The 13,280-nt window shown below is 37.4% G+C and overlaps 1 long non-coding RNA gene across 1 annotated transcript in view; it reads left to right on the top strand.

Annotated features, from left to right (window-relative positions):
- LOC116154359 (uncharacterized) overlaps positions 1–13,280 on the top strand; it is a 305,717-nt gene that overhangs the window by 59,327 nt on the left and 233,110 nt on the right. The window lies entirely within an intron of this gene.

Genomic DNA, 13,280 nt, shown 5'->3' with positions numbered 1-13,280 from the left:
GGAGATTAAATGAGATAATCCACATTAAGCAGTTAGCATATTACTTGGCACTTACTCAGCAGTCTCTAAAAATCTTTATTTTCTCCTTTCTTCCTTTTCCCTTTTCTTATTTTACTTCTGCGTAAGTCCCCAGAGCTAGTGAGTGGTTTTACATTCCTAACTAGTTCATTCTGAATACAAACTTCAGTGCTGTTGTATTATGTACCTCTGCTGATTTTATGTGCTACCCATCACACATAACAAGATGGGGACTTTAAAAAAAAGATCTTACCAGGTAGCTCTGTAATCTCTTTACTGGGATACAGAATTATTATTATTGTTGTTGTTGTTGTTGTTGTTGTTGTTGTTGTTGTTGTTGTTGTTTTCCTGCTCAGCCAGCTACCTCAACTTTTTTTGGCAAAAGCATGTATCTTTTCTTTGAGGATCTGCTCTTTTCCCACCACCCATTACACTGGATTTTGTGTGGCTGCCAATTTCAGCATCTTGACCCCATGGCCACAGATGCGAGCATAGGATCTGTTACAGGACTGTATCCTGCCAGATGCAGTGATGATTCTGATAATTGGATATGTGACTTAAGTTGAGCTAATGTAATAGTCTGACTCCATATTTTGGAAACTGCTAACAAACTTTTCAGCCTACCCCTTCCTCTCCCTTTCTGCCTCCCATCTGGGTAAGATGACAAGAAAGGTCAGTGCTTCTTCTTTGGTGCTGGTGGGAGATTCAAACCAGGCAAGCACCTGTCTAAGCATAGGAACTCTCGCTCTGGCCCCACCTCTTAATCAAAATAAAAGCCTTGATCCAGTCTCTTTCCTTGGCTCTCTTATGCCATTTTTTGATTAGCATGGAAAGTACCTCCGGCTGGTCTCTCCAGAAAGCCTCATTATGTAAGTAAGAAGCCGTTCTTGTACCCCATATTGTGTGTGTGGTTCATCAGTCTTGACACATGACAGCCTTTTGTAAGGATCCGTACTGCCTCTGGAGAACGGCAATAACAGATGAAGTGTGTCTTTTGTTCCTCTTGAATTGTGAGCTCTAATGAAATGACCCCTAGCTGCCAGTTTCCATATCTCCTTCAACATGGACAGGTAGGAGAGAACAAAGCCAACATCCAGAGAAAAGCAGGAGAATTAGTGAGAAAATCTAAATGGCACTGTTTTAAGTCCTAGAATCCACCCCCAACTTCCCAGTTACATGAACCAGGGAATCTCCCTTATGGCTTAAGCTGATTTGTTGCTTTCAGTAACTTCCAACAAAAAGAATCCTGTCTTAAAGAGGAGACAACTTTGGAAAAATATCCCAAATATATGACCCAAGGCCCTGAGAACTGAAGAAAGTTTTAGAAAAGGGGGCTGAGTTGCTCTCTCTGAGATGAGAAAATACATATTTGCTGTTGTTGTGGCTCCTTGGCATGAAGAAAGATGAGAGAAGTCTGCTATAGCAGGAAGTGCCAAGAGAGGACTCCTGGTGACAGGCTGGTTGAAGGGTCCTTGGAGAAAGGAATGTCTAGTAAGAATCTTAAAATTGCTGTGTGATTCCTCCTCGTGATCCTTGATCTTCAGGAAGGTGTTTAGTTCTCATTAATGCTTTGCTCTAGCTTTTGTGGAAATGGATGAAATGGCTGTTGAATTTCACGTTTGGTTTGCTGAGGAGCAAAACAGAGAATCCACATATGAGAAGGCAGGGGATATATGATTCTGTTCACAGAAAACCTGGGGAGGGATTTGAGCTTGCACAGGCTGTAGAATCAGGGAGGGGCTTTGGGGACAGTTTTACTTAGAGCTGAAGGGATAGAGGATTCTGTGCAGATACCTGAGTTATATATAGTTTGTAGTGAATAAGTGTGGATCTAGTTTGTAGGCAGCATTGTTGGAATAAATCACTATAAAAGCTGCATACTTCCTCCCCCCCAAAATCTTATGGGTATCATTTAGTAATTTTATTTCTTTTATGTACTAAGTAGTAATATGATGGCTTGCAGAAGTTTTTTCCTTTATGTGCCTAATTTATGTCCCTGTCATAACCTAGGTACTGGGGAAACTCACTCATTATATGCTCAAAAATAGATTTAAATAAAGCAGTACAGGCAAAAATCTATTACCACAGCTTTCTAAAAGAATAGTCCATAATTTTAGTTTTGGTTGTAATTCATTTATATTGATTTAAACTAAGAGCTCATTAACTTAGTTTTGCCATATTTTTGCTAAATAGAATATCATAGTATATTTATTAACCCAGCATGTTGTATGATTTTTTCAAGTCTTGTATAAAAACTTTTTCAAAGTCTTTTGTATAAATATAGAAATCACATTATTTATGTGGATTTATAAGTTAACATTACTTTTTTTAAAAGTACTTACTAAGCATGTAGAACTATTAGAATCCCAGAGCTAGAAGGGGCCTTAAATACATATCATCTTGCTCCTTTAATTTTTACATGTGGAATTGAAGCTGAAGGAAACTGAGTGGCTTGCTCAAGCCACACATGTTGGACTGAAACCAGAATATGGACACATGGCTTTTGGTCAAGCTTTTTAATGAGGGGGAGGTAATTAGGTTCCTTCATTGATTTCCACTTGGAGGAGGTACTGGAGATTGAACCTCTGGCCTCTTGGGTGATGAGCATGCGCTCTACCACTTGAGCTATACCCTTCCCCTGGTCAAACTGTGTTTCACCATGCCATTTTCCCATCTATAAAAATGAAGGGGATGGACTAGATAATTTTTATGATTCTTTTCTCCTTTAAAATCTATTTTTAAAAAAATCTAAGGATTTGGGTACTTTCTATATTTGTACACAAACTTCTAAGTAGCTGGGAACAAATAACTACTTCCCGCTGCATATGGAACTGAAGGGTGTCTTGCACAGCAGACCAGCTCTCAACATGTTTCTACAGTCGAGGAAACCACACCCCTTTTACTCACCCCTTGCCTGTCATTCAGTGGAATACTTTCTCTAGTTGCTCACACTATCCCAGCACTTTGTGTAAGGTGCTCCATTTCAGAAATAAACAGTTATGATTAAGAAAGGGGGTGTAAAACCTTATGAACTCAGCTCAACAATCAAGGAACAAGGTTTTATTGAATTCCTGCTATGTGTTTAGTATGGTGCCAGAGACTAGGTTAGATAAAAAGGAAGTGTGAGACATGGACCCCACATTCAATGGCATCCTCCAGGAGAGATAGAGCTACCTTATAAAAAAATAAAAGAAAAAAATGGTGTGCTATATTGTGTGGTTCTGACACCAAGTGAAACAAGATTTCCACAAAGAAAGAATTATCTTTATATCTCCCTAGTTCTTTATACTTCTCTTAGACATTTTGTTTTTTCTATCCTCTAGAAGTAATGTTTAGATAGTTAGGGTGAGATATTCAGGGTTCTTAAAACAAAGGTGAAGAGTTTTGACCTGATGAGGTAAATAAAAGAAGTCATTAATGTATGTTTGTATAGGTAAGTGAGGGGAAGAAAATGTAGTCTTAAGATTAGCATCAGGCAGTGGTATGCAAGCTAGATCAGAGAGACTGAGACCTTGAAGGAAGGAGATGAGACAGTTTCAGTAATTCCTGGTCATATAAAATGGATGTGTTAAGATATATAACGCTGGTTGTGCGACAACTCCAAAAGCCAGTGGTTCAACACAATAAAGCTTTATCCCTCTTCATGTTGCAGTCCAGTGTGAGCTAGCAGGGGACGTAATGCTACAAAGTCATTTACAAACCAGGGAAATTTGTAAACTGTGCATTTGCCATCTTTAATTTGTGGTTTCAAGGTTGCCTTCAAGTATACACAGCCATCAGACTGGAGGGAGGGAGATGAAGAGAGGAAAGAGACAAACTGTTTCTGCTGACACTGATGTGGCTAATCTCATGGGGTCACTGAGAAGTGAGGAGATCTGGGAACTGCACTTTAGTGGTGTGACCAGGAAAAGGAAACTGGCTTATGAGCAGCCTAGCCAGCTTCCTCCCGGTGGGTCTCTAGGAAATCAATTTTGATAAACAGAAAAGCACTTACATTTACCGACTGGGATATAAACTGTTTAATACACCAATATTTTCAAAACTTGCCTGATGATACTGATCATTTGAGGTACTTACTAAAAATGTTAATTTGGGAGCCCTCACTCAGACTTTCTGAATCCCATTCTCCAGAAGAGGGGTTTTGGAATCTGTTTTTAATATGTTCCAGGTGGTTTTTAACACTAGGCAAGTTTTGGAAACCCTGCTTTACACAAATACAACCTTATGTGTAGGAGCTATTTTTATTTCCCATTTTACGCATGGGGTTATTGAAGTTAATTAACTTGCTCAAGGTCACAGAAACGGGACCTTAACTTGGTCCTGCCAGACCCTATCGCCTAAGCACTTAAATGTTCTTTCATTCTGCCTCCCCAGGAGAATCCATATTAACTGAAACTAATTATTGAGGGAATCTATGGAACTCTAGAGTTTTATATATACATAAAAAATAGAAATATTTTATAAAATTATATATAATATATTTATGTATAAATATTTTATATAATATATATTTATATATAAATATTTTGTATATAAATAAATATGTATATTTATTTGTATGTATAAAAATATGTATTTGCTATAATATTGAATTTTTAAATTTTCTAGTCTGAATCCATAAACAACGACAATAACAAAATCATGATATTTCAGGCCCCATTGTCTCGGCCTCTTAATAGCAAGAAGAGTCTGACACATAGTAACATGTGTTCACTGTTGCTGTTATTAATGGATCTCAGAAGCTAAGAATAAATTGAGTTAGTTGGTGGTGCCTGGAAAGTTCGGTGTGGCCCTGTGCAGGAAAAATGCCTCATCGTCTTCCAGGATGGGGTGGGTAAGGCATCGGTCAATTGACTGGCTCAAGAGTCAATCAGTGATGATGCTGTGAAGAGCAGTATAAACACATAACCATCCTAGAGCAGGAAGATGTCACCTTGGTAATGACAGGTAATCTCTGAGAGTAGAAATGTGAGTGAACAATCTTCAGTGGTAAAAAAAAAAAAAACAAAACTCAATGGTGAGGAGAATTTGCCACTCACAGAGAAAAACAGAAAATTCTGTTTGTAGGTAACTCTAAAGCAGAAGGTGTTGAACTCTCAAATAGATGTGGAAGTGTCAATGAGAAGGCAGTGATTGCTAGAGCTGCATGTGCAGCCTGAGAGCTGATGCCTGGTTAGATCAGTTCTTCCTGACTTTCAGTGGAATATCTAGGTACTCTTTAGGGATGGTGTGAGCCTTGAATGATCAAAGGATGCTGGCTAGGAGAAGACATAAGGTCAGTAAGCTAGCTTTGGGTGCCACAGTTCACTACACAGTAGGAGTGCAATGATTAGCCCAAGCCAGCAGACAGTGTAGCAGCAGAATGACCACACCAATTCACCAGGCACCGTGTGAGAAAATCTTATTGGGGAAGGGTGGTGTTACAAGACTCCATGCCTGCCCACATGAAAATTTTTTTTCCCTTTGGGAACCATTATAGGTTGAGTTATTTCCCCCCAAAATTCATATGTTGAAGTCTTACTACCTACACCTCAGAATGTGACCTTATTTGGAAATAGGGTCATTGCAGGTGTAGTTAGTTAAGATGAGGTCATACTGGAGTAGGATGCACCACATGTCCAAAATGTTCGGTGTCCTCATAAAAAGGAGAAATTTGGACACAGACACACAAGCAGGAAAAACGCCATGTAAAGATAACAGCTGAGATCAGGGTGAACAGCAAAAGCTGAGGAATGCCAACGATTGCCAGCCAACCACCAGAAGCTAAATGAGAGGAACAAATGGATTGTCCCTCACAGTCTTCAGAAGGGACTAACCCCACTGACACCTTGATACAGGACTTCTAGCCGCCAGAGCTCTGAGACAATACATTTCTCTTATTCTGAGATACCCAGTTTTTGCTACTTTGTCGCTGCAGTCCTAGCAAACCATCTCAGGGACTGTAAATGACAATGAGAAAACCGAAACTAAAATACAAATAAAAATCCCCCCTTGGGGGGTTTTAAGAATGGTAGGATATAGTTGTGTGGTATAAGTGAAAAATCAGACAGGTCACTGTTCAGTCTTGGCATTCTCGTATTCTGGGTAGGCATCCTTGAGCAAGTTGTTCAGCTTCTCTGAGCTTCTATCTTTGTCTCAAAAATGAGGAAATAGTATTTGATTTGTTCAGTTCTTGTAATGATTAAATAATAGCTCTATTTCAGTTACTGTTTCAAAAATGTTTTTTTTTCTCTCATTCACTGCTTGATATGCATTATTTCATAACAAACCAATGAATTATGGTGTTATTTCCAGTTATGGGAAAGGAGTTAAGCTCAGGGGTCATCCAGTTAATAAGAACTCCTTTTTTGTGACAGGCCTGTCATCTAAGGCCAAGGTCACAAACACTACACCACTATACCTCCCATCTTCCTGGGTTATCTGCTGTATGAAGGACATATAATGGCTATTGAATTTGCTTCTTATCAGTTTTACATAATATATAACTTATTATATATGAATATATATATATTTATTTTTTCTTTTATATTTCAATTTGGACTTGCTTGCCGAGCTCTTTCCTTAGTTTCTGGATGGAAGAGTGAATCAGAAGTATGACTCTTTCATGATTCAGGGATCACCAGCAAAATGACTATATAAGGATTAATCTGGTATCAAATAATAAAGGTATCAGAATTACACTTAATGTATAAATATCACACCAAATGGGAAAACCACCCATCTGTTATCTTTCACATAAAAAGACTTTTGCTCTATCCAAAATGCAATAAATTATATTATACCAGGCATCCATCTATGATTTAAAATTTGATATGTGTTTATTTGTGATTTCACTATAATACCTGAATATATAATATTTTGGAGTTTGTACTTTGAATTAATTGCTACTCTAAAGAAAAAATACAGTAAAAAAATTAAACAAAACAACTTTTCTGCTTCATTTAAAGAGATAATTTCCTTATATATAACTTTCATGGAGCTATGGTTTTAATGATTTATCTGTAGATTATAATCTTTTTAAAAGATTGTATCTTATACTCATTGTTTCTCTTGGTAGAATCAGTAAAAGGAACTTGCACATATTATGTGCATGAAAAGGTTTTCTGATGATAGTGCAGATCACTCATGCAAAGCATTTAATTTGCAAGTGTCTTAAAAATATTGTATTTCATTCACTGATCCTGTAATTTTTATTTTGAATATGTAAATGTTTTACTCAAACTGGGAAAAAGAAAACAGTAGTTTTACTCCTCATTATGATTATATATTAACATTTAAAAATCCCAAATACTATCTATACTGAGTAAAACTTATCCATTGCAAAGGGAGAGAGGAAATGAATGATTTCGAACTTTTTGAGAAGCTCTGAGAACTCAGCGAGGGTTGAACTAAAGGGCATAGTGGGAATATGGGTCATCAGCTCCAGCTATGGACCATCCCTTCCAGTCCCAGGATATCAGGACCCTTTAAAGGAAAAAGAGATGCATGAGTTCCCTGATGTCATACAAAATCCTATAAGATGTGGATTCGAAGTTTATAACACTAAATTTGGAAGCAATTCCTTTGGTGAAGTCTATCCCTGATGCACTTCGTGGTTGAGTTCTGAACCTCATTTAGCCTACAGAATCCATATGGGCAACTTAAAGACTTCACTTAACATTCTGCTTTTTAGAGTATGTGAACCAAGACATTTGGACTGTGAATCACCATTTGGTAGTTTTTTAATTCTGGAGGACACTTTGTTCCCTTTAAATAAGAACCAACCTTCAAGAGGAAAATTTCTCTGACAAATTATAGTAAAGGCACATGTTAGTAGTTTTCTATCATTTTGATTCGTAAATAATTACCCTTAAAATCCCTGCCTGAGTGAAGGCAATGAGTACTGGCTGGTGGGTTTGGGAAAAAGGACCTAGAGGTCTGAATACTTGCATTTGTTGGGTAAGAGTATGTAGTATATTGGACAATTTTTGGCTTATTTTTCAAAAGTGACTAACATTTAAGAAAAAAATGAATAGTATATAAATTCTGATCTTGAGACAGTTGCTCTAGTAGTAACTTTTTTTTTTAAAGTAAAAAAATAATTCCACAGTCATTGTTTCATTTGGGAAGTCAATATTTAGTAATAAATGTACTGTCTTATGGCTCAATAAATGACATGTTACATAAGAATAAAAGAAGACTTGGAATCTTAAAATGCTTTATATTTAAGTGTACTTGGTAGCATATTTATGTGCGGCATTTTATAGCACTTTATGAATCCGTATCCTCCAGTCATCTTGGTTTTAAGGACCTGAGGGAAAATTTACTAATTTCTTTGGCCGTTGAGCAGCAATTTTAGAAAATTAATCCATTCACCACCTTCTTGATAGTATAGCATAAAGGTTCAGTACTGGCTGTGGAGTTAGGCTGGCTGGGTTTGAATCCTTATTACCTCATTATTAGCTATGCAACCCTGTTAGCCGTATGCAAGTCACATAAGCTCTTCTGTGACCTCATCTGTAAAAAGGAGCATATCGCTAGTGCCTATTTCCTAAAGTTTTTATGAAGATTAAATGAGGATCAAGCATACAAATCAAGTTCTCAGCATAGCGCTTGGCAAACAGTAAGTGTTCACACATATGCGTGATACTCCATCTTGCAAGCCAGGAAGGAGGAGAGTGATCAGGGTACACAGAGTCACGACGGAGCCCCCTGTGGTTTTTATTTCCGTTTGCTTCTCTCTCGTACATCACTATGTTGGGGAGCTGCTCAGGAATCCACAGCAGAGATAACCACATGGAGTTGCAAATAGATTCGGAAAAATCAGAGGGCTGCTTTTGTGTATCAGTCACAACACTGCTATTGTCTGCAGAGAATTAGGGAAGGCCACTTAGGCTCCCCAGAGGTTAAACTATACAATTAGAAAAACTTTTGGACATTCTTTTTACAAAATGGGAAAGAACTCCATAGGATCTAGCAGAGCTTGAATTTAAATACCCAGCCCTAGTAATGTGCTTCTAAATACAGCTTGGTTTCTTGCAATCTGCATGGCTCATCTTCTGGCAAGAAGATTAGCATGTGCTCATAGCCATAAAATTGGCAGATATTTAATTTATAGTAACTGAGTTTTTAAATTTAAATGTTAGATTTAATAGGCTAGATTAAATGTAACAATTATGTATGAAAAAATTGAGTCCATTGTAATATGTTCAAATAATGCTCACAATATAGGGTAAATGGGAGATAAATCTTCAAAAATCTCTCACTTTACCTTTTTTAGTAGTTGCACAGTTCTTCAGAGCAATCAGTTTTATGGCATAGTTCTTATTTAACAGGCATCCTTATTTAAGCACCCCATGTAGATGATATCATAGAAAATAACCAAAAACCTAGGTAATGATGGATGTGGAGATCTACTCTATTTGGTTCTTTACGTATCAGAAAAATATGACCAATTAATTCCCTCAACCCAATTTACGGAGGTACTTCTTAATTCAGACCCGTCTTATTAGACTTTGGCTTCTCCTTTACTTAAATTGTTAAGCAAGAACAAACTCACTTTAACAAATTGCTGCAGCAGATATTTTTGGTGTCCCCTGTTGTATCTCCTCAGCTAATCTGTGAGTTCGGTCTGGGATGGGCGGATTTCTAACATGCTCCCCAAGGTCCTGGCTGCTGGTGTAAAACCTTTTCCTAATTATTCAATCAAACACTGATCTAGGTGCTGTTGTGAAGGGATTTTGTAGATGCAGTTACAGTCCTAATCAGTCAACCTGAAAATAGGGCTATTACCTGACTTCATCTCATGACCCTTTTAAAAATGGAGTTTTCTCCGCTGGTGGCAGAAAAGGAAGTCAGAGAGATGTGCTCCTACTGATTTGGAAGAAAGCAAACGTGCATCTTGTGAACTGCCTGCCCAGGGAGGGTCCCTGTGGAAGGAAATGTGGGCAGGCTCTTGTACCCAAGAACAATCTCCAACTGACAGCTAGCAGGAAAACAGGGACTTCAGTCCTATAGCTACAGAGAAGTGGATTCTGCTAATGACCAGTGAGCTTGGAAGAGGACCCTGAGTCCAGATGAGGACTGCAGCTCCAGCCAAAGACTTGATTTCAGTCCAGTGAGACCCTGAGCAGAGAATCAAGTTGTGCCTGGACTTCTCCCCTTCAGAAGCTGGGGACTAATACATGGGTGTTGTTTCAAGCCTCTGTTAGTGGTAATGTATTACACAACAACAGAAAACTAACATTACATAGCCTTCACTGTAGCACATAGTTCTGTGTGAGCCCAGACTCACTTCACGCTGGGCAGCATCCTTCCTCCAGGGTTCACTGTGTGTCCATGCTCTTTCTACTCCATGGTCTTCTTCAGTGCAATAGAAGCTTCTTTGGACCTGTTCAGTCACAGCTTAGAAGTATGAGGGACTCAGTGCTCTGGGGGAATCACTAACCTAGTGGAGGCTAGAGTCGGTAGATAAAAGTTCCAGCCTGGGGCTCTTGAAGCAGACAGTTCTCTGTGTTGCACAGAAGTCTTGGTGTAACCAAGCCCCTGATGCCTAGAGCTGTGACCTCAACAGTCACCATTTCATTAAGTCATCCTTGGCTGTGTTACTTTCTCTCTACAATTAGCTCACCTGCATACAGATGCTCATCTCAGAATCTGTTTTCAGGGAAATCCAAGCTAAGATTTTTACAAGTCTTTAGATGAGCTAGATAAGAGGCAAGTGGATCTTACCCCCTCTAGTATAATATCCTTAAAATATTTCTAAGAGATGGAGTATTAAAGATACAAATAAACTATTTCCTCAGAAAATCAGAAAAGACAAGTAACACATTTAGATTGAAATAGTCAAAATCAGGCGATTGTGTGAAATACCCTAGAATCTGCTGTGTGATCACTTGTGTCAACCCCCTAAAAATGATTATTACAAGTCATTTCATATGAAGAATGTTTAATGTTTCATAATTATAAAGTACTTTCATGGACATTGTATCTTTTAGTTTCTACAGCAATCTGGGGGTTTTCTTGTTTGTTTGGTTGGTTATTTAGTGTTCCAGTGATTTTGGTCTCCTAAATAGCTTGGGTGGTATCATTTTTGAGCAATAGATATCACGTAATTGTTCACTTGGGCTTTTAAAAAATAATTGTGTCTTGCAAGCAACATAATTTAAATGCTTTTTCATTTCAAAATTATTTCATGGTTCAATACTGGTCAGTTTTTGTTTCGTGGTCTGCCAGTTCTGTAACTGTCAAAAATTATTTCAATAGATAGAGGCACTGTATAACTTTGTGAAAGTTTATAACATTTCTATTGTTAGTAGTCTGTTTCCTTAATATTTATCTCACAGTTTGACATAATTACTCGGTCATTTTTAAGAAATTAGTTCTGGGAAATTTCTCTTTGGAGAGAGAGATTCTTTTTAAAAATTTTTTTTTAGTTCTTATTTTTTATTGAAGCATAGTCAATTTACAATGTTAGTTTCATGTGTACAGCAAAGCGATTTGGTTGTACATATACCTACATATCTATTTTTTTACAGATTCTTTTCTGTTACAGCTCATTACAAGAAGTTAAATATAGTTCCCTGTGCTATACAGTAGGTCTTTGTTGTTTATCTATTTTATATATAGTAATGTGTATCTATTAATCCTGAACTCCTAATCTGTCCCTCCCTGCCCTTTCCGCCCTGGTAACCACAGTTTGTTTTCTATGTCCGTGAATCCATTTCTGGTTTGTAAATAAAATTTGTAATTTTTTAAAAATTCCACATATAAGTGATATCATATGATATTTGTCCTTCTCCAACTTACTTCACTTAATGTGATAATCACTAGGTCCCTCCATGTTACTGCATGGAATAGTGAGAGTCTTTAGAACTGTGAGTTTTAAATAATTCCCAGGCCTTGAATTCTCTGTGTTCTGAAGCTTTGTCATTATTTCCAGGATGAATCCTGCCTGATTGTATTTTGTGAAAGTGGCCTGACAGAATGCATGAAATCTCTTTGGGAAAATTAGACATTCTCTGGAAGGTCATTTCTGTTTCTGCATTATGTTCTCTGAATATCTCTTGCTTGGTTCTTTGCTGGGATTTTTAAAAAACTTTTGACAGTCATTTCCTGCTGCTTTTTCAAATCTCAAAGAGTAGTCCTCTGTTTGAGGTATCACAGTTGGTTGTTATAAAAAAGATTTTTTATGTTACAATTGGAAGATTACGACTTCAGGCAGGGGAAGGTGGCAAAGGAAATAGAAGTCAAACCAAAATCTTCAGTAGGGAAAAATACAAGAAAACATGTAGAATTGGTCCCAAGTTTTCAATTATATTTCAAAATTACATTTCAATTATGTTTTCCTATGAACCATCATCATTCTTTAGAGACATATAAAATATATGATTTGGGATGAACTTTTTCACCTTTACTATGACATTTTTGTTTTTAGAGATTCTGATTTTTTTTTAACCCTGTCTTCACTAGTGTTAACCAAACAACTAATTTTGAAGGTGATGTTGTTTTGCGTTTTTGCTTTTAAAAAAATGAATCAATTCATAGCTATATATACCCATAATTGCCCTAAACAGCTGAAGTTTAAATTTTGGAGATTTTCATGGTTAATCCAAGTGGCTAACCCAGTCTCGCATTTATTATAAGCTAGTGTTGTCTAAAACTAGAATTGTGATTAATATGTTTCCAGGTAGATAGCAGCTACCCTGCCTTTCAGCTGGTTGGTCATGCACCTGGAGGAGCCCTTTTTGGGACCTGCACTCCTATTGCCTTCACCCCGCATCCCACTAATTACAGAATTCACTTGCATCCTCAGCTCCATCATTAATGAGCAAATGATCATTTTCTCAAGATCCATGAGCAATTTGGCTGCCTAAATCATTTCACCTATAGGATTTCACCCTTTTTGTGATGTCTTCATGCTTATACAAATTTTCCATGTGGCCAGATTCAGGTATACAATTCAACCATACCTCATTTTGGTCATCAACAAGTGTACTTATGAAACAAGACTGTTTTGTTACTCTGAATAGTAGACGTTTGTATCAAACTAGACATCAAAAACATAGGAAATAATCTTCAAGTCTTCTTACAGGCAGTAATTACCACAGTTGATCATGCACTTTGGAGGATGGTGGTGGTGTGAGAGTCACCAAAATGAACAGGGGGCAAAGGTCAAACTTAATCTGAGAACTGAAAATAGCCTCATTGAACTCTGACATACATATTACCATGTTAAAATGGGGGTAAATCATTAAGGAACCCCAGTTCCTTAGAAAGCCTAG

The sequence above is a fragment of the Camelus dromedarius genome, chromosome 6 (assembly GCF_036321535.1).
Source record: "Camelus dromedarius isolate mCamDro1 chromosome 6, mCamDro1.pat, whole genome shotgun sequence".
Lineage (NCBI taxonomy): Eukaryota > Metazoa > Chordata > Mammalia > Artiodactyla > Camelidae > Camelus > Camelus dromedarius.
The sequence above is the reverse complement of the archived record's forward strand: the minus strand, read 5'-3'. Positions and strand labels throughout refer to the sequence as shown.